This window comes from Sus scrofa, chromosome 8 (genome assembly GCF_054392235.1).
Source record: "Sus scrofa isolate SSC_HxYL_T2T_F1_AM1 chromosome 8, Sscrofa_HxYL_maternal_Yorkshire_Landrace_v2.0, whole genome shotgun sequence".
Classification (NCBI taxonomy): domain Eukaryota; kingdom Metazoa; phylum Chordata; class Mammalia; order Artiodactyla; family Suidae; genus Sus; species Sus scrofa.
Window position 1 is genome coordinate 96,902,209 of NC_139390.1, and position 27,201 is coordinate 96,929,409.

At 33.4% G+C, this 27,201-nt stretch overlaps 1 long non-coding RNA gene across 2 annotated transcripts in view; it reads right to left on the reverse strand.

Annotated features, from left to right (window-relative positions):
* Positions 1-27,201, reverse strand: part of LOC146400953 (uncharacterized) — a 254,701-nt gene that overhangs the window by 17,623 nt on the left and 209,877 nt on the right. Inside the window, exons 4-5 of one of the 2 annotated variants that reach the window (XR_014812976.1) lie at positions 14,102-14,221; positions 7,861-12,119 (exon numbers count right to left, since the gene is read on the reverse strand). This is a non-coding gene — a long non-coding RNA (uncharacterized LOC146400953). Of the gene's footprint in view, positions 1-7,860; positions 12,120-14,101; positions 14,222-27,201 lie in introns of those variants that run through there. The other variant, XR_014812973.1, reaches the window with a different exon arrangement.

Genomic DNA, 27,201 nt, shown 5'->3' on the forward strand with positions numbered 1-27,201 from the left:
ACCTATTATTCATATAATGCTGTCCTATATATTAATTAGGGTAATTTGCGATTTAATCAGAAATCTTCCCTACAATGGTAGCTACAAAATAGTCATGAACATGTATTTATTTAATAGAGGAAAAGAAATGCTATTCTAATAGATTTCTTCCCTCCCCAACAACTCCTGAAATCTGATCCTTTTATTCTCTCAGCAGAGGTAAGAAAAAAATAACAATGTTTCAATTCATTGCCTCAATTTTTGTCTCCTTTATTTGGGGCCTTTCATACTTTTTGCCTTCTTTGGTTTTAACTGAACATTTTCTTATTCCACTTTTCTCCTTCTAGTATCTATTGTAGTTCTCTTTTAAAATTGTCATGGTTGCCCTGATACTTGCAATATATATTTTGACTAATCCAAGCCCATTTTTCAAATCACACTATACCACTTCACAGGCAGTACAAGTGCCTTATAACAAAATATTTCACTTTCATCTCTCTCACCCCTTATAGCCTTGCTGTTATTCATTTCACTTATCCATAAGGTATAATCAACAAATATATTGTTGCTATTATTTTTTGAACAATGTTATCTCATAGATTAATTATCAGAAGAATAAGGTGTTATTTTACTTATATTTGTTCCTGTCTAAAGCTCTTCCTTTCTTAATATAGACCTGAGTTTTAGACCTTTATCATTTTCCTTCTCTCTGTAGAATTTCTTTTAAGATTTCTTGCAAGGCAAGTCTCTTGGTAACAAATTCCCTCAGTTTTTTTTTGTCTGGAAAATAGTCTATTCTTAAAGCTTAAGTTTTAAAGGATAACATTGCTGGATACTGAATTCTAAGCTGGTAGGGTTATTTTTTCTTTTTAAAAATGCTTTAAATTTGCTCAGTTCTTGCTTGCATGTTTTCTGAAGAGAAGTCTGATAAAATTCTTATTCTTGTTCCTTTATAGGAAAGGTATTTTATTCCTTTCAAAATTTTTTTTTGTCTTTGATTTCTCACCTAGCTATGTTTAAATACGATACACCTAGGAGTTCCCATCCTGACTCGGTAGAAATGAATGTATCTATGAGGATGCAGGTTCAATCCTTGGCCTGGCTCAGTGGGTAAAGGAACCAGTGTTGCCATGAGCTATGGTGTAGTTTACAGACATGGCTTGGATCTGGCTCTGCTGTGGCTGTGGTGTAGGCCAGCAGCTATAGCTCCGATTCGACCCCTAGCCTGGGAACCTCCATATGCTGCCGATATGGCCCCCAAAAAAGACAAAAGAAAAGAAAAGAAAAGAAATACGATCTACCTAGCCGTAGATATTTTGGTAGCTCTGCTTCTTGGTGCTCTCTGAGACCACTAATTTGTGGCTTGGTATCTATTATGTTCCTGTCTCTTCTCTTTCTGGTATTCCCATCTCCCATACTGTACCCTTTTTATAATTTTCTCACAGTGCTTGGATATTATATTAAGCCATATCTGTTAGTTGTGTTTTTTTTTCTTTGCATTTGGTTTTGGAAGTTGCTATTAACATACCTTAAAGCTACTGATTCTTTTTTCCACCTTCCATGTTCATGGTACTGATGAACCCAACAAAGTCATTTTCATTTCTATTACAGTGTTTTTCATTTCTAGTATTTACTTTCCTTTTTACATTTCCATCCCCCTGCTTAGCTTATCCCTTTGCTTGCTTATTATCCACTAATCCATTCAAGCCCTTAGGATAGTAATCAATAGTTATTTTATTATATTTTTATCTTTTCAGGGCCACATCCATGGCATATGGATGTTACAAGGCTAGGGGTCAAATTGGAGCTGTAGCTGCTGGCCTACACCACAGACACAGCAATGTGAGATCTGAACTGCCTCTGATCTACACCACAGCTCATGGCAACACCAGATCCTTAACCCACTGATCAGGGGCAGGAATCAAACCAGCATGGATTCTAGTCAGATTCGTCACTGCCAAGCCGTAGTAGGAAATCTCTCAGTTATTTTAAATTTTTGATCTTATATTAAAAAATTTCTGTCATGTCAGTGTCTGGTTCTGATGGTTGGTTTGTCTCCTCAGACTTTGACTGCTGCCTTTTAGCATACCTTATAATGTTATGTTGAAAACCAGACATGATATGTATCAGGTTAGAAAAAATGAAGTAGATATGCTTTTAGAGTGAGGTTGTATGTTTATCTGGCTAGCAACAATACTGTGGTTACTGTTTGCTATAGCTGTTGTCTCAAATGCTAAAATTTCCTTCAGTGTTCTTTTCAATCCACACCCCATCCCACCATTGTCTTTAGGTATGCTTCAAATAGGATTTGAGGCTTGACCTTCCTTTAGGTGTCATTTCTTTTATTATATAGGAGCTTTATCATCATAAGATGGTGAGGGAAGGGAGTGGGATAGGAAGCATTCTCCCCAATCCTGCAAATAGTCTTTTAGTGAGTCTCAATTGGGTATTTTCTATGTCAGTTGGGTTTTATTAAAATCCCAGTTGATTAGGTTCTGATAAAATAGTTCCTCTTGAGGGCAAGTCTTATGAAAGGGAACAGAGAGCTCTGGGTGTATTTTAAAATGATTCCCCAATACAATTTTTTTTCTACTATACAACATGGTGACAAAAAAATTAAAACAAATAAATAAATAAAACAATTCCTTTTCTCTTCCCTCTGTTGGAAATGTGAAGGGATTTTTCTCTGATCTTCAAAATGAGAACCAGGTAGGGATGCTACAGGAAAAATTAATACATATGGGAAAGATCCCCTTAGGATGGTTTCCCTGTGGAGTTTTAAAATCTAAAATTATTCTACTCTGAACTTCTGGCAATTGGTCAATTACAGTTTAAAGTCTTCCTTTAATATTGACCTCCTTTAATACTTCCTTCAATACTGGCTTACACTGTGGTTTTCCACCCCTGACCTGCTTCAGTTAAGCTGTGACTTTTCTGTAACTGCCTGTTTGTCTCCAGTTTGGGGGGACACTGAGTTTGCCCTGTGACCTCAATGCTGTTATGCATCTAGGAAGAGTTGTTGATTTTCAGTTTATTCAGCTTTTTTCTTGTTGTGAGGAATGCAGTTATGACCTCTAAGCTCTTCACAAGTCTAACTGGAAACTGAGACGTTTTAACAATATTTTGACTATTTCCTTTGAGCAGAAATCTTTCATTAATTTATGGAGATGGAGGTAACACAATACATGAGAAGGAAGAACATTGTCTAAGATGACTAGAGCTGTGGTCATAAGATTGTGTGTCAACTCAGGAAGGTCAGTACATATCCAGGTCCACATTTAAACTCAGGGAAGTCACATTATGTATACTTTATTATTCTGAAGGCCATGGGGAAACCACTGAAATGTCTTTAGAACTGTAGTGACAAAATTCAAATGCCCTTGTTATGAAAATCACTTTGCAAACCATACAGAGCATTAATTCCTAAATGTTTTTTGGAAGATTATGATGATGAAAACTAGAGACGAATCATCTAGGGAGTTTGTTAAAAAAAAAAACAAAACATTTTGTGGGCCTACTCCTGTTGAACTTTATGTGTTGTATTTGTGCTTATGGATCTATGATTAAATAGTACTTTCCAATGCATGTATTTTTTTTCTGTACCATCTGTATTGCTAACACTATTTACATATTTATTTTCTCCATCCTCCCTAATAGATGGTATGTTTTTTTTGGGGGGGGGGGAGTATTAAAGTATTATCCTTCTTTCTTCAGCATGTAGATTTTATATTTTTTGAAAATATAAAATAAATTGTAAGAATATTTATATAAGTTAATATGAGTGGTAATTAGTAGCCTTTCCTCTGTTGTCCAGAGAGAAATCTAGGAACTTGGTATTTGAGAGCTCAGTGAATGTGGTAGTTGTTCTGAAATAGACAAAGAAAGGATATTTACCCAGACAGGCCAGCATAATAGAAAGAGGTCATACAATTTTCTGGCCAGAGGAGGTGTATGGAATGAAAAGTGTAAGAACTCAAACTAAGTTCATTCCCTTTTGCATCACTGGGGTGGTGGAGAAATCCTCATATCTCCATCCAAGTAGCATGTGGTTAGGGTTGCCTTACCTGGGATCTCCTATTTCCGTACATAAATAGATGAGTACTTATGAAATGATCCTATATATCTCACCTAATTTCCCCTTAAAAAACAAAACTCAACAGTGCTTAGAGTTTAGCATTAGTATTCTGATAGACATAGAAGGGCACTTTCCTTAAGGTCATTTGATACACAGTTAGAGAGCTTAGGAATTTCTTCCACCTTTAGGATTTTGAAACCTCTTACTTCTGCAGTTTTTATTCTTTCTATTGTCTGAAATGTTTGGATCCTCCCAAAATTCATATGTTGAAATCCTAACTTTCTAAGGTGATGTTATTAGATTGTGGAGCTTTTGAGAGATGCTTAAGTCATGAGGGTGGATCACAGATTAATGCCATGAGTACCTTATAAATGAGGCTCCAGAGAGATCACTGACTTCTTTTACATGTGAAAATATGATGAGAAGTCTGTGATGCTCACTTAAACACGCTGATATCTTGATCTATACTTCCAGCTTCCATACTGTGAGCAATAAATTTCTATTGATTGCAAGCTCCTGAGTTACAGTATTTTGATATAGCAGCCTAAATGTAATATGACATATACTTTGTGTGCCCTGGCCATAGTTAAAATGCTCCTAATGTCATTGAGGTATTATAGATGAATAAAATCTCAATCTATATTAATGGCTTGCTTCAATAATAAGAGGAAATTTTCCCAAGGGCATATGCTAGTGATGGGACTTTCTTTTTGAGCTAGTTAAGTTCCCTGACTTTGAAGCTGACCACGCTCCTATGTTAATTAGTTATAAAATACTTAATACATTACTTTTGAAGATTGCAATAACATTCTAAGTCAAAAAATATTACTCTTAGAGAGTATTAGAATATTCTGATTTCTTGATGGAAATAGCTTTTTTTGAGGAATGTTGCATACGAATGAAAAATTGAACCAATTTAAATTGTCAAAAATGGGAGTCATATTTGAGTGAAAAAATAAGTAAAGCATTTTTATATTTTAATCCATTGTAAATAAATATGTACATTATTATCCACTGTAAATCAATCTGAGATTACGATTCAGAGAATATGAATCAGAGTTATGTTCTAATGCTGAATGGAATCATCATATTTATTGGCAACATAATACTTATAATGTAAAATTCATTAATTTGTCCCTAAATTAATTGAGAATAAAAATACAATTACAGTTTTTAATGTAAATAAATGTTTTGTCTTACCTCTAAATTTTCTACTATTTTATAGCAGTTTGAATTGTTTAATAATGAGTCTTGCTAATAATATTTTGACTAATGATGAGACTCAGTATTTTTTGTGATTTCTGTGGTTTTCCATAAAAGAATCAAAATAAGCAATTCTATTTTTAGTATAAATATTTACTCCCTCAATAACAAGATTTTTAAAAAATTTTTGAAATAAATTCCATGTAGCTACTTTTTATTCAATCATTATGTTGAACAGATTGCACTGAGACTAAAAAAATTCATATTTATACCAACCATCAATTGAGATTTTAAACCAAGAGTAAGGATATTGTTTTCAATAAAAATCTTAGAATAAGTTTTTTAAAAAAATATGTTGCATTTATTTCTTTTATCTCCTGAAAGTGTCAGCAAACAGTCTGCAATACAGCAAAGCAATTGGAAAAACTCCAAGAATATGCAAGTAAACATTTTTTCAGAGCAGGGTTTTAATTAGCTAACACACAAGAATTCCTTCTAAAAGCATCTTGCATAACTTAAGAGATTTTCTCTTAAAGCATACTCATTCCTGCAGGTAGAGATCTGCCTATAGGTGTTTATCTGCCTGTCTTCAATAAATATGAAAGAAAATTAAGGCATTTTTTTTTCTAGCAAAATATATTAACCTGCTCTTACCTGAAAGAAAGAAAGTCTTAAAGCATATGTACCTGCAGATGGGAATGCACTGGCAAGATTTTTATGCTGAAGGCCAGTATCAGTAAAATAGACTAGACGTAATATTCATATTAAATAGCAGAGCTCTGACTTCCAACTCAACTAGCAACATTTGGTTGGGAAAGGTTGTCCATTTTTTACTCCTACTCATAAAAGCTAGGGCTTGCTTTTCAAAATCATGTTGTAAATTACTTAGGAGAGAAGTGCTCTGTGATTTTACTCTTGAAACATTCATATCTCAACATAAAATATTAGGATATCTTTAACTGGATATGGAGCTGGCTGGCCCCAACAGGGAAGTGGGGAGTCAATAGGAGAGAGCTACGGCAGAAAAGCAAATTGAATTGAAGGGGAATAGAAGCTGGTTCTAGGAGATACTCTACTTTTATACTTTGGCTTAAGGTCCTCTTTTTCTTTCCTCTCCTCTCCTCTCTTCTTCTCTCCCTCCCTTCCCCTCCTCTCCTCTCCTCTCCCCTCTTCTCTCCTTTCCTCTCCTCCCCTCTCCCCTCTTCTCTCCTCTCCTCTTCTCCCCTCCCCTTCCCTTCCTTTCTCCTACAAGTCATCTGGGCATTCATGTTGCAGTCTGCTAGACTGAATTTTGGCTGAGGCAACTCTGATTCTTATTTTTCTAGAACTAGTGAGCTTCCAAATATATGTACTTCCACAGAGAAGTCTAAAGTGTAAGAAAGAAAACTCTACCACATGAACACCTTTCAAGCAATTATAAATGCCTATGCTACATCACCTGGCAACCACTGGCTAAATCAAATTGCATGTATACCTGTGTGTTTGTGTGTGTTGTTGTTGTTGCTGTTGTTGTTTCTCTGTCTCAGTTTCTGTCTTTATTTTTTTCTCTCTTATATGTAAAAATGAGAGAAAGAAATGTAAAAATTCGTTTTATAGTTATAGACATCAAGTTGCTTAGAGAATTTTACGCTGTGTGTAATGTTTCTATGACTTTCTTGTACCTGTTTCCTAGGGCTGTCTAATTTAGGGGGTCATTAAAAAATGAAAATTCAGGGCTTCTTTTCCAAAATTATTAAGAATTACAAGATGATGACAAAAGGGCATTAAAACAAAATGTGGAGCATAATATGACTGCACAGGCTGTGCACCCAGGAAGCTGGCCCCATTCCTAGAACATATATACATGATATTTCATTGGATTAATCTAGAAATGGATTTAGTGGGTTGTAGACTTATTAGATAATGCCAAAATATTTTCCAAAGTGGTTATAAAAATATACATGCTTATATGCAATATATAAGATTTGCTGTGGCTAACACTTGGTACTATCGGAGTCTGAAATCAGAAAGCCATGGATCACTGGAAGAGTGGTCAACCTCCTCCTTTTCAAGTCTTTCCTATTTCTGTAAATGTCATTTTCATTCTCCCAATTACAATTTTCAATTTCTCATTTCCTATAGTGTGTTATTTACCTAGGTAAATAAACTCAGCCACTATGGTAAACAGTATAGAGATTCTTTGAGAAATTAAAAATAAAACTACCATATGATCAAACAATTCCACTCCCAAGTATTTATTTGAAGAAAATGGAAACAGTAATTCAAAAGGTAATTCTCCTCTATGTTCATTGCTGAATTATCTACAAGATATAAAATCAATCTGAACGCCCATCAATGGAGGATGGACAAAGATGTGATATATATGAATATTAATAAGCCATAAAAAAGAAAGAAATCTTTCCATTTGTGACAATATGGATGGACCAAGAGGGTATTATACTAAGTGAAACAAGTCAAATAGAGAAAGACATACACTGTATAATGTCTCTTTATATGTGGATTCTAAAAAACAAAACAAATGAACAAACATCAAACAATTATAGATAAAGAGAACAAACAGGTGGGTGCCAGAGGAGAGATAGTGGGGAGAGGAAAGAAATAGATTTTTTTTTTGGTCTTTTTAGGGCTGCACTAACAGCATATGGAGGTTCTCAGGCTAGGGGTAAAATTGGAGCTATAGCTGCTAGAGCAACACCAGCTACAAGCTGTATCTCTGACCTACACCAGAGCTCATGGCAATGCTGGATCCTAAACCCACTGAGTGAGGACAGGGATTGAACCTATGTCTTCATGGATGCTAGTCAGATTTGTTTCCCCTGAACCATGATGGGAACTTCAGAAATAGATTTTAAGAGGTCAAACTTCAGTTGCAAAACAAATGTTATGGGTACGAAATGCACAGTGTGGGGAATATAGTCAAAAACTCTGTAATATCTTTGGCGACAGACTGTAACAAGGCTTATTGTGGTGATCATTTTGAAATGTATAGAAACATGGAATCACTATGTTGGGTAACGGGAACTTACAAAGTATTGTAGGTCACTTATAACCTCAAAATCAACCATCCAACCAAAAAACTTATTTGAAAAAAGAGATCAGATTCCTGGTTACCAGAGGCAAGGGGGTATGGGGAGGGGGAAATTGGATAAAGGCATTCGAAAGTACAATCTACTTAAAAGATAAATAAGCAATAGGGATGTAAAGTACAACATGAGAGATATAATTAACCCTCCCATATGTTATGTATGAAAATTATTAAGAGGGTAAATCTTGAGTTCTCATTACAAGGATTTTTTCCTTTTCTTTAATTTTGTATCAACATAAGATGATATTTACTAAACTTGTAATAATCATTTCAGGATGTTTGTAAGTTAAATCATTATGCAGTACACCTAAGATTTATACAATGCTATATGATAATTATATCTGAGTAAAACTGGAAAATAAAATACTGGCACTATTTAAATTATAGTTTTCCCCGACAAACTTTTAATTCTATTTTCTTCTTCTCATAGCACATTTACTGACATTATACATATTGCTTTTTACTTGTTTGTTGTCTGTGACAACTCTAAAACAATTTATGTACTATGCTGTCTTATAGCACAGAGAACTATTACTAGTCACTTGTGATGGAACATGATGGAGGATAATGTGAGAAAAAGAATATATATATATATACACATATATATGTATGTATGACTGGGTCACTTTGCTATACAGTAGAAATTGACAGAACACTGTAAATCAACTATAACAGAAAAAACTAAAAATCTTAAAAAATATGTACTATGATGATTTTTTAAATCTTTTGTTTGTTGCTATATATATATAGCTCCTGCAAAGATGTTTAGTACATACTAATAGCTCAATAAACGATCACTGAGTGAATGAACTAATAAATGCATATGTAGTTAGTCAATTAGCTTAAAATATAGATACTTAAGAATATATAATTATGTAGAATAGATGGTATGATGGAATTCAGAAATGGCTCCAGTCCTTTATTACCTTAATCACATCCTTTGCAGTGTGATTTTGTGATGTCTACAATTCTAACTCCAGTTTTAGGTATGCAATTTTCTCTGGTCAATAGGATACCAGCAAATTTTTACACAAGCAAGACAAAAAGTATTTCTGTGATTGAATTTGCTTTTTCTTATGCCATCTACCTTTTATATGATAATACATGTGAGCTAGCTTGATGTGAAAACATTTGGAATAAAACTGGTTGCCTCAGTTGCTTCTGTTGAAGTCATCCTATGTCAAACAAGAATTAGCTGGTGCTATATATGCAAGCTAATCTAATTAATATCAGCAGATCTGCCTTACTGAAATATTGCTGATTATAGAAGTATGGAAAAAGACAAATCAGATCAGGCAAGCCCAGCCCAGATCTACTGAATTTTATTGACTATTGAACTAAATAACTGCTTGATGCTGTACGTCACTTCTCAATGAAGCTCCAAGCTGAAGTTTCTTTACATGCTGTTAGTAATCCCTTCAAATAGCATGAAGTTTGTTCCTTATAGAATCCAAGAAATAATGCCACTTGACGTGGCTGTCTGAGGACATTTATCTCGTGGAATACTAAGAATACCATTTCATGTCTATGAAATGTCATTCACATAGTGTGGCCATTCTAGAATTCTCAAATGAGCTCAAGTCTCTATACACTAGGGAACTGGATTACTAATTTAAATTTTATTGAAACTCATCATCTAAATCTTTGAATTGCTCACATGCCTGGATTCTTTACATATAAGCCTCTGTAATTAATTACAAGTCATTCCCACACTGCTTAGTGCAGTGACACATCTTTTGAATTATTTTTACCCTTTGAAATTCTTCACAATGCCATCTACAACTACCATTTATTAACTAATAACTCTCCTAGTTTCTTAACAATATTTTCAATAATCATTAGTATTCCCAAACACATCTGATAACTATTTTGTCCAAATTTCTGCTTCACATGTACATTTTTCAAATGGAAGTTTTTCATCCCCCATGCTATACAGGTATGAGTTCAATTTAAGGTCTCTTCTTCCCTCATTTGGAAGCTAGTCCAAAAATATCTCAAGAGGTGAAAGAAAGGAAACTGATTTGAGGATTTATGGTGATCAGAGGGTGGGTCCTGCATGACGATTCCCTATGTACTCTGTATGGTGCTTACATGATTAAACTTTCCCACAAAGTCAAAGGAAGAGGTACCCAGAATTCTTTATTAGCTAGGCAGATGTGAGATAGAAAGAAAGAGAGAGGGGTGCAGCCTAAAATCTGGCAGTTTAACATCACTAAAGGGTCAGACCCTTTGTCACATCTACTACTGCTGCTCATTATTATCTGCTTGGTGTTCTATTCCCCATAATATTCAGAATGTTTGCATTCATTACAAATGTCACAAGTCTTCATCTGCTCTTTTAACTTACTCCTGATTTTGAGAAATCTGAAGTTATAACATGGAGACCCTTTAAAGATCTTGCTCCCTCTGGCTCCTAAATACATCTACTTGCCTTCATTGTTGCTTTTTCTTTCCTTGTTCACCTTGCCTCTGATTGCAGCCCCTTTCACACTCTCAAATCAGGGACCCGATTTGATTATCTCACCTGTCCTGTCGGTAATTATAAGAAGTAGATTTTTAAACTTTCACTTGAAGCATAAGAAAAATAGAAAATCCATAACTGGTGTTTGTAAACCACTGGCAATATCAATTAGGAAATTCTTCTATATTATCTTTAATTCTATTCTTGACCTGACATTGATTTATATGTGTGGTTTGAGATTGGGTCAATTTTTAGATGACAGAGCTCTTAGTTGCTACAAAAATACATAAATAGAATGGGAAAAAAGGAAATGACTGTTACAAAAAGGAATGAAAAGATATAATGAGATGGTAACTTTTGATTTAAATCATGATTCCTCAGGAGATAGTTGGCAACAAATAAGGATGGAGCCAAGAACTCGAAATAGTGAGAATCATTTTCCTGACTCTGTGTGAGAATCATTTCATTCATTCTATGTGCTATCAGAGGGAAGAGTATTATCAGAAGAGATGGTCATAGAATGAATCAAAGGGCAAAATAACTATCACAGACTATAAAGGAAATAATAGGCAAATGTGCAAAACTTGGGAGAGACTTCTATATGGGAAAACCGAATGAAGAAGACTTCTTGAAAGAATGGTAAATATAGTCAATTGCATGAAATGACTGACTGACCTATTAAACCAAGCCAAAATATGAATAAGGAAAAAACTATGTGAAGAAAATCCAGATAATGACAGAGAATGAAAGAGTTTAAATGTATAAAATCCAAATTATATGTTTTACATGTTACAAAATATAACATTTATTGATATTTATCTAAATCATATTTGAGAAATTCTGATTGGTATGGACTGTATTAGAAACAAGAGCAGCAGAAACACTATGAAGACCTCTAATGTTATTGTCCAGGCATGAAAAGATTGTCGTCTGTCAAGGATAATGGTTAAGAAGTGGAAAATAAAAACTGGGAAGAAATTCGGGAGGATAGAAGTATTTGGTTTATTTAAGGTATTGAAGTGGTAGGCGAGAAAAAAAAGAAACAAGTATTTTGGAGTGAAAATGATCTTTTTAACTTTTGGATAAGTCACAGATGAACCTGAATATAGAATTGTGACAGGAAGATATCTGGGCTAGAGGCAGCTTTTGGAATTGGCTCTTGATAGATATGCAGTCAGAGTGCACAGATTCTCTAAGGGCCTTATTAAAAGATATATCAACATAGGGCAGAGACTGAACTTACCGAGGTGTTCACAAAGCATGGAGTCCTGAAAACTCCAGTGAGATGATAGAGCAGTCAATGTTGTCAGATAATGCTAAGAATATTTTTTTAAAAGAATGGAAAATCAGATGATTTTCAAAGGGTAATAACTGATTTATTAATATACTCATAAATTTAAGTTTGTATTAATTTTTTAATTGAAAAATATTATTCTGGTTTAGCCCCTGCCCTCATGGAGCACGTGTAATAAATGGAAGATTAATATATAAACAAATATTATAAAATACTGTCTTGGAGTATTTCCTTGTGCTTTGTATTGAAATTAATAAATTGCTAATTTAAAAAGAAATATTTAAGATAAATCTACATAATTTCATTTTACTTATTTGAAATTTACACTTTCAGATAACCATTCTCATATTTATTGTAGCTATTTGTGATAATAAAATCAGACCCAGTGTAAATTGAAAATTTATAGCTGACTTATGTACTTAGGAATAAATTTTCACTTAGGAGTTTTTTGAATAGTGATACCATCTTAGTAATAACTAGACATATAATAAATCACAGCAAATCTTATTGTTTCAAAAATAAAAAAGAGAATGTTGATAATTTAAACAATAAAGAATGTGATTACAAAACAGGAAATTATTGTGTTGGCCACCCTTTAAGTTACTGATGTTACAAAAGTTCTGGGCATTAAATGGCAATAATAGACGGCAATTTTTAATTTCAATGCATGTCACAAATGATAATTCTCAATATATAAAATTAATATTTTCATACATTTCTCAGCATTCCAGTTTCAAATAGGAAGTGATACTTTGTCTTTATTTTGATGGCAAAAAGCAAGAGGTGTTTTGTTTTTGTTTTTATTTTTTTAATTACCTGATAGTGTGCACATACTTATAGAAATATGGATTACAATTTAGAATTTCTTAATAAGAAATACATTGCACATATTTTCATGGAAAGGTGATAAAGACAAAGTATTATAAACTATGGGAGCAATGAAATTAAGATGATAAATACAGAATTTGTTTTCTTAGGAAATAAACCATTGAATGACGTAAATTCTAGCCATCATTTTCTCTTCCCTGAATACCTCTTGTTATTAATCCACATATTAAAAATATTCATTTAAAATTAAATTCTATTATCTTCTTTCCAATTTACTATCTACAAACTTCAGAATTATCAGAAATATGAAAACTGCACCTTAGTTATCCCCAGTAATTTTAAAAAAATGTTTGCTTAGAAATATCAAATAATAAAATACATTTTAATATCTTAATATAAATATATAGATGCAAAAATATATAGGATATGGTATTATTTTGCTAGATAAAGATTAGAATTTATGAAATTGTTCTCTACCTTCAACTATTTACTTGCAGTATTAGTGGTAATTGCATAATTATTTTTGCTCTATAATTTAAGTGAGGTGTAAGGAACTTAAGGAAAATTAAGCAATACTAAATTGAAAGTATTTCACTAAATGGATTGAGGACAATAATTTGATTTATCCAGTCTCTGATTTTTTAATGCAGATTCTTCAACACTCAACTATATTCTGTGTCAATACATGACCTTTCTACTCCCATTTTCTTCAAAGTATTATTTTAGAAATTACTTTTCTAAAATTACTTTTCGTAGTGTATTTTTCTTATGTGTATTTCTTTTCCTCACACCGAGTTCTGTTTTCTATGGTTTACAAAGTATTATGCTGCCAAAATAAGCTGATGTTTTGATGTATAAAAGAGTCTTTCATCATTAAAAATAATTTGTTATTGACTCCAAGGGAAGCATTAGAATAGGGGATAAAAAAAGGATAAGGAATATATTAAAGATAATTTCCCATCTGACTGTACTAAAAGTGTGCAAGCTAGCTTCTGCAAGTTAGAAGTTTTTTGGGTTCAAGTGTGATGGCTCACAGTCAAAATGGTGGCAAAGGAGTTTATGCATGTAAGAAACTCTGATGTTCCTTTGTGAAATTTTTGCCCTACTTTGTAAGAAGTCTGAATTCTTCACCATACCTAAAATAGGGTGTGCAAGCTCCAAAGCAAGTTCTCTTACCTTAGTCCAAGTTTCGTAGAACTCTACCTCTTCTATTTTTCATGGATTGTAATTTGGTGGTATAATTCTCTTTCTCTTCATTTTGTTTCTCTCTGTGTTTCAGTGTTTCTCTCTCTCTCTCTGGAAAAGTTTAAAATACCTTTAAGGATGTGGAACAACCAGAACCTTGTTACATTGATGGTGGCTTCATAATTTGACGTAATCACTTTGGAACAAATGTTTGGAAGGACATACTTTCAAACATTAAAGATAGGTACTTTAAATGAGCTAACTAATCTAAACTACTGCTAGATATACAACAAAAAAATGCATGTATCTAAAAAAAGGAGTCTCTGATGTATAACAAAAATGTACAAAAATGTTCATAGATGATTATTTTAATAGGCAAAAACTAGACACAACCTAATATCCATCAACATTAGATTGGTAATTTTATTTTATATTTTTTACAGAGGAATACTACTCAGCAATGCTGGCACACATAAAAGCGAATACGAACATAATATTCATAAAGTATTCTGTATGATTATATCCACGTGGAGTCAGAAACAGGCATCACTAATCTATGGTGATAGCAGTCAGAAGAATGGTTACTTTAGGGCTAACACTAACATATGTCAAGGAGCCTGCCAGGAGAGTAGGGATATTGTATAACCTGATCTGTTATATAAAGCCATATGCACATTAAAATACAACAATTAGTATGCTAAAGATTTGTGGATTTTACTATAAAAAAGATACATTTTGTATAAAGTCAATCAAAACTGCACTAATTTGGACTATAACCTCAGAAAATTGCAGGTCCTTTAGATAAGTCAATACATATAGCATGGTCTCAGAATAAAATATTTGTTTTCAATCCCCCCTCTTCTTTTGAAGATCTATAATGGCTATAATTTATAAATCTGATGAAGTTTTCAGATTCAAAACTCATCTGAAGTCAAGTTTTCCAGTGTGGTGACACTATGACTAGCATACTTTTTCTGCTTTGTGTTCTTTCACTCATGCAAATGTCCATTCTATTAAAATCCGATTTTTCTTACAATGGAGAGAGTGCCTCCTACAGCAGAAATCACTCATAACTGGCTCAGGGGAAACAATTTATTTATACTTCTAAATGTATGTTTAGAAGTGACCATATGGTGACCAAGAGAAAACTGTTAACAGTTCGAAGCCATTGGTCAACTGTGCCATATTCTCTGGTTTTATCAATGTCTGAAATATGCTCTATTGCTTTTCTCGCACTGGATCACTCTTATGTACCTGGGCACTAATCAATCACAATATATTGTTCTGATAACAAGTACACACCCATACACTTTCTACCTTTAACTCTCTCTGTTTAGAAGAAAAAATAAGGATAAGGTGTAATTGGGGGCCATGTAAATGCACTCTGAAATATATTCCCCAAATATATTTGCCTCATTTCTGTTTCTTTTCTTATAAACATTGTCTGTTGCCCTGACATTCTATTTGGCATAGTCTGTTTATGCCAAGGTAGCTGGGTTACAATGAGAAAATAATGTAGTACTGCTATACTTTATTTTAGGATCTTTGTAAGAGCTGGGTTAGAAGCATCTATCAGAAAGGTTCAAATTTAATATCAAGATTTGAGAGGTTGACTGAGGTTTAGTCATTAGTAAATACCACAGGCTTTTCTGCAAATACTTTTTATTCTGATGTTGGCACCATTACTTAAAATGGGATTACATAACCAAAGCCAAGAGTGCTCCTTAGTTCATCCTTTTATTGTTGTACCTAATAATAATCCTCATTTTCTTGTTATGACAAAAAGCTTTTCTAGGTTGAAGAAAATGCATATTATATTATGCATTTAATGACATATTATATTCATAATGTATTTTTTAAAAAAGGATTCCACTGAGAAGCTGAACATTTTCAGGTGTTTTACCAAAAATAAAATAGTAATAAAACAAGATATTTCAAACCTATTTTTAAAATGACTGCAATTGTGAGAAGCCTCTCCCCTACAGACACACCTCCCCAAATCACTTGTATAAATTATAGCCATTATAGATCTTCAAAAGAAGAGGGGGGATTGAAATCAATAATTTTTCTCCTAGATGTTATTAAAATAATGTAGGGAAGTCCACCAGCTGCCTACAGAAATAGAAATACATTTATTTTTACTTAGGTTCATTCATGACATTTAACTTAGGTGGTTAATATCTTAAAGCATAAAATAATTTTGTTTTTGTGTAAAATTTCCACACAGATTGCTTTAATCTTTAAAATATCATTTAAAACATTTCTTACGATGTTAACTTACGCATATATAATACATAAATTAAGGAATATTAATTTAATATTCTAGGACTTTGTTTTGAAAAAGCATGTAAGTTTGACAAATCCAAAGAGGTACCTTTAAAAGTTGGAGTTCCTGGTATGTCACAGTGGGCCAATAATCTGGCTTGTCTCTGTGGAGGTGCTGGTTTGATTTGGCATTGCATAGGTTACAGCCCCAGCTCGGATTTGATCCCTGCTCTGGGAAATTCTATATGCCATAGATGTGTCAAAAAGAGGGAAAAAATCAATAATATACATAATGAATCAGATCCTTCTTTTTTTTCTTTCTTTTTTTTTTTTTTTTTTTTTTTTTTTTTTGCCTTTTTAGGGTTATACCCTCAGCACATGGATGTTCCCAGGCTAGGGGTCCAATCGGACCTATAGCCGCCAGCCTGCACCTCAGCCACAGTAACATCACATCCGAGTTGCAACTGCATCCTACACCACAGCTCACGGCAATGCTGGATCCTTAACCCACTGAGTGAGGCCAGGGATTGAACCTGCAAACTCATGGTTCCTAGTTGGATTCGTTTCCACTATGCCACGATGGGAATTCCAGATCCTTCCTTTCTTTCTTTCCTTTTCTTTCTTCCTTTATTTAATAAGCCTTACTGTGTATTTGCTCAGAGTGAGGCACTGGATATGAAATGATAAAGCATGGCTGATATCTTTGGGAAGATCATAGTCTAGTAAGGGAGCTCTAATGAAGTGTACAATAGAAATCACATTGCCACAGGAATACTTTTCTTACCCAGTTACAAACACAAAATTTCTAGAGAGAACAAACCATCTTTAGAAAAATTTCTCAAAATAATTTGTCTACATTTCTTCCACAAAATACAACATTAGCTAGCACAATTGTAAATATCGACCAAAGGAAATTATAAATATATCATTCAAAAATCTGTGCTAAAAATGACTGGAAACCTGGAACAATAGGAATAATGAAGTCATGTGGGAAAGTTGGCAGTCAGGGGTATCTATGAGACTATTGGGTAGTCTTATAAATATCTGGATACTATAAAAATATCTATTTTTATGAAGAAATAGAAAAATTTTTGCTTCAATGACATTTGTCTATACAAGATGTGATTTAATAAATTTTTATTATTTCTTTATAAAGTCACTAGGTTCTTTCTCTGAGGTAAATATTTTTAAGACTAATATAGTCACAGAGACTAACAAAAAATGTGAAATCTTTCATGCTGTCTTTGGTTGTGTTGCTCATTAAGTTATAATTTTTCTTATTATTAAGATATGAAAAGCCTATCTTAAAATCTGAACACTATATTACTTGAGAGTGAATCTATCAAAGGGCATGACCTGAGAGTCTATGCTGATAATTTTCACATAAGGCCTGGAAATGACAAGCTATTTTTATACACTGTTTATGTACATTACTTTGGATATTTTTAAGGTTGATGGACATATTGTCCATTAACTATTCTGGTTACCATATTAACTGTATCTTAAAGTTTAAGATTCTGAGATTTATTAAATAGCTACATCAATTTAGATAATCATTTTACCATAGAGATAGACATATAGATCAATGGAACAGAACAGAGGATCTGGAAATTGACCCATGCAAACATGGTCAACTTATTATTTTTTTTCTTTTTATGGCTGCACCTGCAGCATATGGAAGTTCCCAGGCCAGGAGTCTAATTGGAGCTACAGCTGTGGCCTATGCCACAGCAGCACTGGATCCTAGCTGCATCTGTGACCTATACTGCAGCTTATATCAATGCTGGATTCTTAACATACAGAGTAAGACTAGGGATCGAATCTGCATCTCACAGAGACAACATGGGATTCTTAACCCACTGAGCTACAATAGGAATTCCCTAATTTTTTTATTAGAATTATTTTTTAGAGTAGTTTTAGGCTCTCAATAAAATTTGGTGCAAAGTACAGAAAATTTCTATGTACAACCTGATTCTGTACATGCACAGCCTCCCTCCCTCTCACCATCTTCCAGGAGAGTGATACTTTTGCAACAATCAATTGGGACATATGATTATCACTCAAAGTTGACAATTTGCATTAGGGTTCACTTGCAATGATATATATTCTATGGGTTTTGATAAATGAATAATGGCAATGTAACCATTATTTTAGTATTATGCAGAAATTTTCACTGCCCTATAAGTCCTATGGTGATCTGTCCAACATATTTTTGATAAAAATACAAAAGCAGTTCAACTCAGGAGGGAAAGTCTTTAAAATAAATGGTACTGGATCGGAGTTCCCATTGTGGCTCAGTGGTTAATGTATCCGACTAGAAATCATGAGGTTGCGGGTTCGATCCCTGGCCTTGCTCAGTGGGTTAAGGATCTGGCATTGCCGCGAGCTGTAGTGTAGGTTGCAGAAGCGGCTGGGATCCCGCATGGCTGTGGCTCTGGCATAAGCTGGCAGCAACAGCTCTGATTAGACCCCTAGCCTGGGAACCTCCATATGCCATGGGTGTTGCCCTAGAAAAAGGCAAAAAGACAAAATAAATAAATAAAATAAAATAAATGGTACTGGATCAGTTGAATATCCACAGACAAATAAAATAAACTTGATCTAAACTTCTCACACACACACACACGTCAAAATGAATTGTGGAATTAAATATAAGATAAAAATTTTGAACTTTCAAAAGAAAGCGAAGGAGAGAATATCTTTAGGAATGAAGACTTAGAGAACAGTTCTTATACTTGATATCAAAAGCTAGATCATTAAAAAATCAATATATTGGACTTTATTAAAAACAAAAGAAAACAAGATTTGCTCTGCAAAATACCTTGCAAAGAGAAAGTATTTATAAATTGCATCTCTGATGTGGGCCTCATGTCTTGAATATATAAAGAATTCTCTCAGAACTCAAAAGTAAAAACAAAAAATCCAAGCTGAATAATGGGCAAATGATATGAAGAAACATTCTACTGAAGGGGATATGTGAATGGCAAATAAGCACAGGAAAAGACACTAAACATTTCTCTACATTCTCACCAACATTTGGTATTGCAGTTTCTTTCTTTTTTTTTTTTTTTTTGAGTTTGTTCTAATAGGTATGTATGATATCCATTAGGGAATTGCAAATCAAAACCACAAGGAAATATCATACATACCTATTAGAACAGTTCTGAAAAGCCAAAAAGCAATGGCAATACGAAATGTTGAAAAGAACATGGAGAAACTGAATCTCTTATACATTGGTGTTGGGAATGCAAAATGATAAAGACATTCTGGAAAATATTTGTAGTTTCTGTAAAAAATAAAATATAAATGTATTGCATGGCTGGTCTTTTAGGACTTTAATTCTAGAAAAATTAAGTTATATCCACACAAAAACCTGTAAATGTTTCTTCATACAAATTTTATTAGTAATAGCCAAAAACTGAAAACAATCAAATTTTCCTACTATAGGCGAACTGTTAAGCAAGCTAGTATATTCATCCCATGAACTATTACTTACTAAAGAAGACCAAATTACTGTTTTTCTTTTTGCTTTTCAGGCTGCACCTGCAGCATATGGGAGTTCCCAGGCTAGGGGGCAAATTGGCGCTGCAGCTGCTGGCCTACACCACAGCCATAGCATTATGAGATCACAGTTGTGTCTGTGACCTACACCACAGCTCATTCAATGCTGGATCCTTAGCCCACTGAGCAGGGTGAGGGATTGAACCTGTATCTTCATGGATACTAATTGGGTTTGTTTGCACTGAGCCACAATGGGAACATGAAGACTGAATTATTATTACACATAATAACTTGAAGGGATCTCAGGAGAATTATGCTGAGTATAAAAAGCCAATCTCAAAAGTTTAAATACTGTATGATTCCATTCTTATAACATTTTCCAAATGACAAAATTATAGAGATGGAGAACTAATCAGTCATTCCAGGGTTTAGGGACAGTAAGGTAAGAGGACAGACGTGACTATGAAATGTGAGCATAAGAGATCTTTGCAATGATGAAATAGTTCTGCATCTTGATTGTAGTGATGGTCACAGAAATCTACACATCTGATAAAATGACTTAGAACTAGTTATACACATTGTACAAATATCAGTTTCCTGGTTTTGATATTGCACTACAGTGAGACATAACCATTGGAGGAAACCGAGTGAAGAGTACATGAGTGTCTCTGAAACTTCCTATGTATCTAAAATTATTTTAAAATATAAACTAAAAAATTAAAAGTAATTAATTTTAACCCAATATCCAAAATATTATTTTATTGTATGATCTAGATAAAAAGTATCAACTGAAAAAACAACTTCCCACATTATATTTAAGTCTATTTTTTAGGTTTTTATTTTTTCCATCATAGTTGATTTACACTATGTCAATTTCTGCTGTACAGTAAAGAGACCCAGTCATGCATACATACACACATGCATATATATATATTCTTTTTCTCATATTATCCTCTATCATGTTCCATCACAAGTGACTAGATATGGTTCCCTGTGCTATACAGCAGGATCTTATCCACTCCAAATGCAATAGTTATTAAGCCCAAACTCCCAGTCCATCCCACTTCATCCTCATCCCCCTCAGCAACAAGTCTGTTCTCCAAGTTCATGAGTTTGTTTGTTTTCTGTAGAAAGGTTCTTTTGTGCTGTAGTTTAGATTCCAGATATAAGAGATAGCATATGGTATTTATCTTTCTCTTTCTGACTTACTTCACTTAGTATGTCAGTCTCTAGTTCCAACCATGTTGCAGCAAATGCCATTATTTTGTTCTTTTTTATGGCTGAGTAGTATTTCATTGTGTATGTATACCACATCTTCTTAATTCATTCATCTGTCAGTGGACATTTAGGTTGTTTCCATGTCTTGGCTATTGTGAATAGTGCTGTAATGAACACACAGGTGTATGTATCTTTTTCAAAGAAAGTTTTGTCTGGATATATGCATGGGAGTGGGATTTCTGGGTCATATGGTAGTTCTATATTTAGTTTTCTGAGGTACCTCCATACTGTTTTCCATAGTGGCTTTATTAGTTTACATTTCCACCAAGAGTGTAGGAGGGTTCCCTTTTCTCCACACCATCTCCAGCATTTGTTTTTTGTGGGCTTATTAATGATGGCCATTCTGACTGGTGTGGGTGGTACCTCATTGTAGTTTTGATTTGCACTTCTCTAATAATTAGTGATGTTGAACATTTTTTCATGTGCGTGGTGGCCATCTGTATGTCTTCTTTGGAGAAATGTCTATTCAGGTCTTCTGCCCATTTTTCAATTGGGTTGTTGGGCTTTTTTGCTGTTGAGTTTTCTAAGTTGTTTGTATATTTTAGAGATTAAGCCCTTCTCAGTTGCATCATTTAAAACTATTTTCCCCCATTCCATAGGCTGTCTTTGGGTTAAGTCTATTTTTCATCTCCTTCACTCTATTAGTCTGCGTGTGGATACTCTCACTAATACCACACTGTCTTGATTATTGTAGATTGGTAGTACAGTTTGTGATCAGGTAGTGATAGGTCTTCAGCTATAGGTGGACCTTTTAATAATTTGATCAGAAAACTTTAAAATACTCAAGAAGATTTATTATATCTCCTCAAGCATATTCTGTACCAAAGACTTCAATTTTACATTTTTTTCTATTTTCTATCTCTGATTTCATCTAACCAATTTGTCCAAAATAGCTCATTACAAGTTCTATTATGAGACTAAATGGCACATTTACATATTTCAGTAATAGAATAAAAAAAAGTTGATAATAAAATTATAATAATGAATATATTCACCAAATTTTAAGACAAACTATTTCTAATTATCATACATATAAGCAAAGGTTAATGTGAAAAAAAGAAGTTAAAGAAAACTCCGTATCCATATTATCTTTCCTCTTGTGAGTTATATTTAAAGAAATGTGGGCAATGTGGTCATATGTACCCTGAAACACCATTGTGATATTGCTTAGTACAAATTGATATTTAGTATCATATATGTAAATTTTGAATATTATCCAAGAGAGTGTAATCACTAAAGTCCCCAAAGAATTCAATGTATTGGACCTATAATGTACTCACAAGAGGATAATTAAAATAATTTTCAATTTCTTTTGAATTTAAGTTTAAAAAATACATCAAATACATTGAGTATTTTATAAACACTCAAATATAAATTTTGAGTAAACTAATCTGATGTAAAAATTCATGTGTGAATGCCAAAATAATAGTAAGAAATGGGATTATTTTGTTTTCTTTCCTGGCTATCTCCCTTTTCAACTTCCAGTGACCAGAGACTCATGGTTGTGATGGATTGTGATAAAATTTCCTGCCTTTGAGAATGTTCACCACATAGTTATGGAGCTCCATAATTATAAATTAAAATAGATTTATGACATCATTAAAATTATAGTACCCTTTAAATATATTTGCTAACGTCTTTGAAATTCTTTCTTCTGATGAGGTAGAAAGCTAAAGGAACAACACTTGCAATGTGGTAGAGGATGGTTTTACCACAACGAAACAAAAACAAAGATGATACTGAGCCCATTGATCTTGGAATGTTACACATTTGTGTATTGAAGATGCTGTGTATGACAGTTTTGACAAATATTTGAATAATTATTCAATACTCTTATTATTTCATTTATATTTAGATCACTGGAAGATAAGAGAACCCATAGGTAAAGACTCACAAATAAGCCCAACTAACTTTTGACCAAGGTACTAAAGCACAATTCAGTGGAGGAGGAAGAGTAATTATTTCAACAAATAGTGTGAAAGCAATTAGACATCCACAGACCAAGAAAAATGAAACAAAATTTTGACCTAAACCTCACTCCTTATACAAACATAGACTCAAAATGAATCACTGACTCATGTGTAAAATATAAAATTAAACATTTTAGAAATAAATATATAAAATATTTAGCCTGAAGTTAGGTTAAGAGTTGGTAGAACTGGCATCAAAACATGACACATACAGAAAAAAAGATAAATTAGACCTCGTCAAAATTAAATTTTTGCTCTTCAAAAGACCACTTGAAGAGATTGAAAAGACATACTAGAAATTGGAGAAAATATTCTCAAGCCACATATCTGACAATGGTCTTATATTTAGAATATATACAGAGCTCTCAAAATTCAATGTAAAAAAAGATACAATTAAAAATGGTCAAAAGACAAGAACAAATATTTCACTGGAAAAAATATACAGAAGGAAAATGTTCAACATCATTAACTATTTAAAAAATGCCATTTCAAAGCTCAGTGAATGAGATGACTACACACTTTTCACAAAGGCAAAAAAATGATAATACATATGTGTGTGCATATACATATGTGTTTGTGTGTGTGCATATATATATATATATATATATATATTCCTCTTCTCTATATATAGATATATGTAGAGAGAGAGATTGAACCGGGGAGAGACAGAGAGATAAAGCAAGGGTAGTAAAATGTTAATTGGGGAATCTGGGTAAAGAGTAGTTAGGATTTTCTTTAATGTTTCTCCTAAAATTTAAGAACTATTTCAAAGTAAAAATTTACAAATATTAAAAACAAAACAAGACAAAACACTGGTGAGGATGCAGAGAAACTTGATCACTCATACATTGCTGGTAGGTATGTACAATGGTGTACAGCTACTAAGGAAAAATCTATGACAGTTTCTTACAAAACTAATCATGTAGCTCCCATAGTTCTGAGTAGTTTTACTCTTGTACATTTATCCCATAGAAATAAAAACTTATATCAACTCAATACCCGGAAATAACTCAAATGTCCTTTAATTAGTAAATGTTAAGCATTTGTGATACATTCAAATCATGAAATGCTACTCAGCGATAATTTTATTTTATTTTTTAATTTTTTTTTTTTTTTTTTGTCTTTTTGCTATTTCTTGGGCCGCTCCCGTAGCATATGGAGGTTCCCAGGTTAGGGGTCTAATCAGAGCTATAGCTGCCAGCCTACGACAGAGCCACAGCAATGCCAGATCTGAGCTGCGTCTGCGACCTACACCACAGTTCACAGCAATACCGGATCGTTAACCCACTGAGCAAGGGCAGGGACCGAACCCGCAACCTCACAGTTCCTAGTCGGATTCGTTAACCGCTGCGCCACGACGGGAACTCCACTCAGTGATAATTTTAAAAAAACAACTATTAATACATGCAATACATTGAATGACTCTCGGAATTATGTTTTAAGTGAAAAAGCCAATTTCAAAATATTATACTAAATGATTTCATTAATGCAACATTCTTGAAATGACAAAACTATAAAATGGAAAACAGAGTAAGGAGATTGGTGGGGCAGGGTTCATGTTGTTACTATGAAAGATAGCACAAAGAATTCTTGTAATGCAACTTTTCTGTATCATGACTTTGGTGGTAATCACAGGAATGCACATAAGTGATAAAATTACATGGAACTAAACATGTGCACGTGCACATGTGCATACATACATACACTCACACAGGAGTGAGGACATGTGAAACCAGTGAAAGCTAAATCAGGTCTGTGAATTATACCAGTGTCAGTTTATTAGCTGTAATATTATAATATAATTGTGCAAGATACCAATATTGAGGAACACTGGGTGGAGAAAGTATTTGACCCTTATTATTTCATACAAACGCATTTGAATCTAAAGTCATCTCAAGGAAAAAAATTTAAAGGCAGATGGAAATTAAAATTAGAAAAGTAAGAATCAGTGTATCTATTAAATATGTTATATATCTGGTCTTTTCAAATGTTTAGAAAAGATTTTTTAATATAATTTTTTTAATTTTAAGGTTAATTTAAAATGTTAATACAATTTTTCTCAATATATTACTATTAATTCTAGATAAAAAACTTCAGTCTAAGACACATATTTTTCCAACTGTTCTTTTTAAACTTAAACATACTGTAGTGTATTTCCTACTAGGTTATTTGTTTACACCACAAGACTGCTTTCAATGCATGATATTATTTGATATAATTTAATATAGAAATACAGAAATTTGATAAAAGTGTCAAAATATTAGGTCCTATACATAACAACATTTTTGTATTTATAATATAATTGCCTTTTTTCAAATATATAAAGAAACCATTAAAGTAGCAAACATGGCAAGTTTTAGAAAATTCAAAATATATTCTAAATTAACATAATGTTATAATATTCAGAATTTTAATTAATAGGAGCTATAATATAGAAATGAATATTAGAAAGTGATCATTTAAAACTTCAATTATTGAATGGATGTTCATAAAACTTTTTAGAAAGTGTCCATTAACAATTAAATAATAACTTCCTGGAGTTTCCGTCATGGTTCAGTGGTTAATGAATATGACTAGGCACCATGAGGTTGCGAGTTCGATCCCTAGCCTTGCTCAGTAGGTTAAGGATCCGGCGTTGCTGTGAGCTGTGGGGTAGGTTGCAGACGCAGCTCAGATCCCGCGTTGCTGTGGCTCTGGCATAGGCTGGTGGCTACAGCTCCGATTTGACCCCTAGCCTGGGAACCTCCATATGCCTCGGGAATGGCCCAAGAAATTGCAAAAAAAGAAACACACACAAAAAACAATTAAATAATAACTTCCTTTTGTCACTCTGTATGCAAAAATGTCTCTTCTTAAATGAAATGAAATTGTATGCTAAATTCTGGAAGGTAAAGCCTCTTTGCAACCCAATATCCAGGGCTTACTGCAGTGTCTGCATGTGGTTGTCACATAATTAGTATTTGTTACAAATGAGTGAACAAACAGATGTACATATTTAGGTTCATCCTTACTGAATATTTGAGATCTTCTACAGATTTTCCAAAAAAACAATCTCCAATATATTAACTATATTTCAGTTATTCCTTGTCCTCTTTTAAACTAACCATTCTTTTTACTTGTATCTAGTTTAAACCTTTATTTGTAAGATAGTTGCATTTTCTTCTACAGATGATACAGGTGGACAAGTAATGCTATTTGTGTTTTAATTTACTATTTATTGACAATTACCTCGCATTTAGTTGCACTAACAGAAAATGCAAGTAAATCATCTTAAACAAGAGGATTTATTGGGTCATCCAACTGAAAGGGCTAGATGTATTTTGGAAACAGACATAGTTTGATCTGGAATCTGACTTCATTTTCCTCCATTTCTCAGCACCTGCCCCCCATGTGGATACTGGCTTCATACTCAGTTTTGATCCTCATAGTTGAAGATGTCTAGAGAAAGCATTTACTTTCACTACAAAAGAACAAATTTCAATGCTTTGTGCTTATTGTGCCACTGTTCATCCAATGTGTGTTATCTATGGAATGACATGGAGTAATTAGATGGGTTCTAGTTACCTTAAAAATCTGACTGGCTCAGATCCCGAGTGATTGGGACCCCACATCATTCTTAAAAATCAATGTGTAACTAATTCTGCCTAACTAATTGCATGTTGTATTTATAAGGAGGGAGTTTAGGAGTGATAGTTATAATGGCATTTGCTGGATGTTTTCTATCTGTTTCTCAATCAGAGAGACAAAGTGAGCCATGAATTTGGGGCAGATCATTGGTGTGATTTGGTTGCCGCGTTATAGCTCTAATCCTTGAGCACTTGCTTGGATAATGGGGTTTTCTCTGTGAAGAGTTAAGAAGATATAAACAAAAAAGAAAAAGGAAAAAAAATGATATGATTGAAAGTACTGTGTACCTCAGTTGCTGATGCTGTCAGGATTTTGTGAAGAATATGATACTTTTGTTTATGAATATTTGATACTTTATATGAAATTGTACATTGAGACAGTACATGGAGACTCTTAGAGCAAATGAAGAATAAACCTAGCAGAGACTGAAAAAGTAAATGCTCAATTCAT